Here is a 5,827-nt window from a genome sequence, read left to right as displayed (position 1 = left end):
CAGTGAGCACGATTAACGAGAATAATATGGAGGGCATCCGGTGCAGTCGCGAATGCGTCATGGCAAATGTAGCTCGCGTCGCCTGGCGTGTGTAGTAATATCAGGGTTGGTTGTATGAACTTAATGCATAATACGCTTTGTTACGGTACCTTAACGGAATAGGTCTGGAGGACGGTGTTGGTACATTTTTTTGTACCGCCCTAATCCTATACCCCCCACTACAAACACACACATATACCCCCCCCCCCCCCTTTTTTTATTTATACATACAATTCCTTGCCATGACGGATCATAGCCTCCTTTATTTTTGAAAAATAGAGAAGGCTATGGACGACTTGACCAGTTCAAGTCGTCAACGTGTCAGTGGCTGTCATAGGAATCACTGTAATTAACACAATTCCACGATCGGATTGTTTACTTTCATTTTTTGTTGTAACACCGAGGACTACATAGAACTTTATTTTGTATATGTGAGAGAAGTATTTGGATATCACGAGCTTAAGCCACTGTGCGATACACAGACAAAGCAGCTGCTACAACATGAACTGCATTGAGGGCCATACAACACATACGTAATTAAAGGTGCAAAAATATAGGGGGAAGCTTCAAAATACGCTCTGTAGCACTGCAAAGTATAAAATATATTGTATGTGTGCAATAAATGTTCAAAAAAAGCAATGCATCAATGCCCCATTTGCCTTCAAGTTTATTACCAAGTTCAAGTTTACTGAAGTTTATTATGAGCATATGTACAACAGGAATCTACTGACACACCCGCAGTCAAGGTGGCTGTTCGAGGTGTGCTGGCTGCTTCAGTGTAAGAAAAAGAAATTGGGTGAATGTCGACACCAGTGCCACTGCTTCTTGCCTCTGACCTGCACGTGCCTCCGCGGCATCTTTGTGCACAAGTGTGCTGGCGTGGCGAGGCGTAGGAGTCATCCGAGAGAAATAGTATCGTTTACATGGAGAAGTGGCTGTTCACATTGCCTGTCGCTTTCCCTCAAATGTTTCCTTGGTGACTAGGGTGACACACCCGCAGTCAAGGTGGCTGTTCGAGGTGTGCTGGCTGCCTAAACGAAAGATAAAAAAAAGAAATTAGATGAATGTCGATACCAGTGCTATTGCTTCTTGCCTCTTGTCTGCATTTGCCTCCACGGCCTCTTGGCTTGCGGGGTCTGTATGAGGGAGCTGCTGTGGCTAGGCGTAGGCATTGTCTAAGCAAAAAGAAAAGGCCATTCAAATGGGGAATTATGGAAATAAATGCAGTTGTTATGTCTGCTTCTTGCAGTCTTCTTGCCTAAACGTTTTCAAACATAGTGTCCAGTACACACCAGCACTTTGACTGCTTCTGCTTTTTACCTGCAGGTGTTGCTGCGAGATCCTTAGTATGGCTGCGTGCAGCATTGTAACACTTGGTGGAGGCATTTGAAGTGGTAGCCAAAAATGTAAAGAATCATCCTTGTCTGCATGAATGCTTTCGATTTCTAAATGCAGTGGTAACTGTCACTATTAGTGCAAGGCCCCCACATCTATGCGGCAAGTGCCATAGCTCGAAACTGAATTTTTCCTTTAGTGTTTCACAAGGCGTCTGATATGTCCACATTAGATGTGATGTTTTTTTATTTAACCCAGTGTGGAGAGAGCATCATTAAATTGTTTTTATTTTTGCGTGTCTTGTTTTTTGGTTTATTTCTGAATTTATCAAGCAGCAGTCTCACGATGCTAAAGTGACTTATGTAATGACAATCAGCTTTTGTTTTGCAGAAAAACACCGCATTTCCTGACCCATTGTTTGATATCCCCTCACTCGCATAATTTTGCAGAGTATTCTACCTATATTGACTTGTTTGACCTCCACTAAAGAGTCTTGCATTTTCAAATACGACTCTTTCCTTAAAATCATTCGACACTTCTCATAATTTTTGTACCTTGGGCTTCCGATACTCTGCATTCACCATTTTTGCTTGTTTCTGACGAGAAATGTCTTCTTTTATTTAGAGCTTAAATTTTACCTTTGGAACACACGGAAGGGCTTGCCATTGCATATCTGCATAAAAGGGAAACATGTTTCATTAAACATTTGCAAAATTCAATTGAAGATTGATGAATGCAGCTTGCAGTGTGATTTGACTGAATGAGTCATAAAAGTAACTCATCTCACATGGTAAACTAAAGCCCATATTAGTGTGATGTACAAGATATGTTACACTAACGTGGTGGGTTTTCTTGCTTATACAGCAAAATAATCGGTGCGCCAGAAAAAAATTATTTTTGCATACCTCTTGTACGCACTGATTTAAGGAAAATGAGTTGGAGCTGTCCACATGATCTACTTATTCTACCTGCGAGTATGGTCAACAAAAATGTGTCCCAGCTGCTTAGTGGTATTTGAGATTATGTCAGTATTGCATATGTGCCTGTTGTCTAAAATAATTGAATTTTGAAAATGCTCGCAAGGATCTGATGTGCATACCTGTAGTTTATGGATACATGTAAAAGACTCAGCATCAAGTGCAAGTGAACGGTCCCACAGGCCCGGAGTCGATCATGCAAATAGATTCGCTGCACAAATTTGGGACCAGAAAAGATATTCCACATGAAATGGCATGCAAGGAAGGGTTGAAAATATTGCACAGTTAATAAAACGCCTACGCTATTAATATGTGGGTTGATGCACTAGTTATGCACAACGGAGGCGTGCGGACAGGACACAAGAGTAGAGTATTTACAAGCAAAGAACACGAGCTCCGCCCACTTCTCTACTCTTGTGTCCTGTCTGCACGCCTAACCTCTGTTTTGCATAATGAATCCTTACCAACTAGCTCAGCTTTCTGTCGTTCCAAGTCTCGATGCACTCGATTTCGTCCGCATTAGGCACTCGCCTCTTGATTACTTCGTGGCACAGAAATACTCGGCATCAGCCCGTTTTTCTGCTGTGGCCTTTGTAGAAGCATGATTGTTCAAAGTGCAACACTTAAACAGATTCTTTGAGTTGCTTGTGGCTTCGCCTGTACAATTCCGGTGCGCTGGTCCGCCTGTCCAGCAATTTCCTACTGAAGGGAAACGTGCACATAAAAACACCGCTCCGCATGCAGAAAAATGCACTACTGTGACGCTTCTCAAACGATTGTGATGCACCACAAGAGCTGCCTACTCGCGTGATATTCTCAACAAGGAGATACATTCGTTTACTTACATGTGAAGGTATATGCCAGAGCACTTCGGGGCTTCGGTGGCACATAAGGCACGAGTGTGCCATAGCGTCCGATGTCGACGCGCGATCGCATTTCGAACCTAAACTGTACGAAACTACTACGCTTCCAAAAAACAGATTCGAAACCGAAATTCGCGTCATCCTTTATTGCATGAATGCGTACTACATCGTGATTTACATAAGTCAAGGACTTAGCGATCGGTTTTTGTAAACTTAATATTAACGTACCACCTTCATAAAGCTATCGGGTATGCGTTTTTAGATGACAAAGCATAAGGTGACTTGTACTTGTTTTCAGCGCTTTCAATAGTAATTGCGCTGGCCACATTGACCAGTAGCAACAGGGCGGCGCCCTAGAGGTTCCCACTTTTCCGGCCCAGCTTTTCCTCTAGAGTTGTTCTCTAACTCTATGGTTCTCATAGTTAAACAAAACATGTTTTCGCCTAATAATAAAGCTATAACAGCTTTTGACGCGCTGTTTTAGTAGAAAATGAATCATTGTGACAGACAGAACGGTACTTGCCAAGCGCGTCTTCAAGGTGTCCTGTCTCTGAAAGTGTCTGCGTTCACCCGGTCGACGGAACGCAGGCGTTAGGTTCACTCAAACGTCACGTCCGGGATGTCGCATTCATTCTTTGTTTCTCGCGTCCGTGATGTCACATCCGTCTTTGGTTTTGGCGGCAGAATGGCAAGCTCAAAGAGGAGCTACGCTCAAGCAACTGGACAAAGATGTGGAGCATTTATTTTTTGGGGCTTGTGCTAGCGTAAGCTATCGTAAGTACTTCACTTTTCCATTCGATGTGCCTCTACTATGCAAACTTACGCTTTCGGCTGCCTGATACTTCATTTCCAGGTTCCTTACGAGCTTATTTTCCTTGTGACGCATCCCGCGCGCCGCCGCACCGATCAGCCAGTGCCACAGTGTACTAGCGCCGAGAACGCATATTAGACGACACTGTTTATCTTAGGTTGCTTCAAACTTGTAAGAGCCTTTTTCACAATCACTTAAACGTAACATTACCTGGTTACGGTGCTGCTACACGGCAGAATGTGTAAATGGCAGATGACCCAAGTGCGGCATGTGCGCGCACCTGTTTAGAGAGAATAAAGAGTATCCATAATTTATCTCGCAATGTAAACGCACATTCCTGACACATGGTACAGGTCTGCCGTCCGCCGACTAAGGGCGGTAGTGAATGAAATCGCTAAATGAGTGCTTTGCGGCGTCATTGCACGCGCGGGAAACAGCGTTCGTTTATATGGTATTATGTGCCTTTGCATAGCAATATCGCTGCGCTGTCAACAGCCATTTTCTGGTAACCTTTCTCCGCAGCGTAACGCTCGAGTGCTCTGTGCAGATGTGACAGAGGTTGTGTGTGCGGTCGGTATTTGTGATTTTATAGAAAGAAGCTTCATTACAAAGTGCATGATCAGGCTGGGTGGTCGTCCATTCTACTAGAGCGGGACAATCAATAAACGATACAAGCATGGACATACACATGCTGTTGCCAAATAACCCTTAGGGTGGGTCCATTTAATGCTGGTGATTTAATCGTGGATGAAGACTGGGATGTTCTCTTTATGTGCTTGCTTCAAAGTAGGATAAATCGAAACTTGGCTAACAAATTTTACTAGTGTTATAAGGTTTTGTAAGAAAGCGTGTTGTGTATTGCTTTGTAACGAGTGACTTTTAAGAGGGTGACATTGTCTCCCATCGCACGTGTATATCCCGGCTGGAAGGCTGGAAGTTATGTTCATGTGCTCAACAGTGCTTCAGGAACCCTCCGAGTGCTTACCCGTTGATATTACAGCCACTTTTGAATTCTGGTCCTAATGTAAGCATTAAGGGGTTTTAGCACTCATTTTAGTGATAACCATAGACGTTAATTTTATAGTGTATATTTTTAACTGACAAGATGGGTCTGGTAAGTTTTACATCTTGACACTAAGAACCTGTGGCATGATGAGTTTGCGCAAAAGAACAGTGCAGGTGCCATCATATATACATTCATTGTCATTCACGCACACTATTGGAGGGACTCTAATCTACATTAAGTACAGCACAATCGGCGCCAGTACCAGTGGTCGCTCAATATGTGGTTTGGAATTTACGCCAGTGCAATAATGAGTACCATTTTCAATCACGCACTGACTGGATAGCGTTATGTGAACGAAATCCTTGAAGGAGTGGTGGATGAGTTTCTCAGCAAAGTCCCGCTGTCACATCTTCCACTTCTGCTGTATCAGCAAGATGGGCCACCTTCATGCAGCAGCAGCCGAGCACGAAACTGGGTGGGTGCTACTTTTCATGCGCAATAGAGTGGAAGGCACGAGCCTGTAAATTGGCTGGCTAGGTCACCTGACCTCTCTCCGTTCAGTTTCTTTCTTTGGGGTTATGTGAAAGATTGTGCCGGACGTCAGATTAGACGGACATCAGATTAATTCAAGGTAAGGATAACGGATGCCTGCCGTAGAATTCCGGCATCGGTCATCAAAAAGCCACTAAAGGTGTGATAAAATAGACAGTACTGCGTAGCTGCAAAAGTGTTTCGTTCTCGTGTGCAACGAACAGACTGGACAGCTGGGTTGTCAAGAAGCAAAATCACCATTTAT

The sequence above is a fragment of the Dermacentor albipictus genome, chromosome 1 (genome assembly GCF_038994185.2).
Source record: "Dermacentor albipictus isolate Rhodes 1998 colony chromosome 1, USDA_Dalb.pri_finalv2, whole genome shotgun sequence".
Lineage (NCBI taxonomy): Eukaryota > Metazoa > Arthropoda > Arachnida > Ixodida > Ixodidae > Dermacentor > Dermacentor albipictus.
This window is presented reverse-complemented; position numbering follows the sequence as displayed.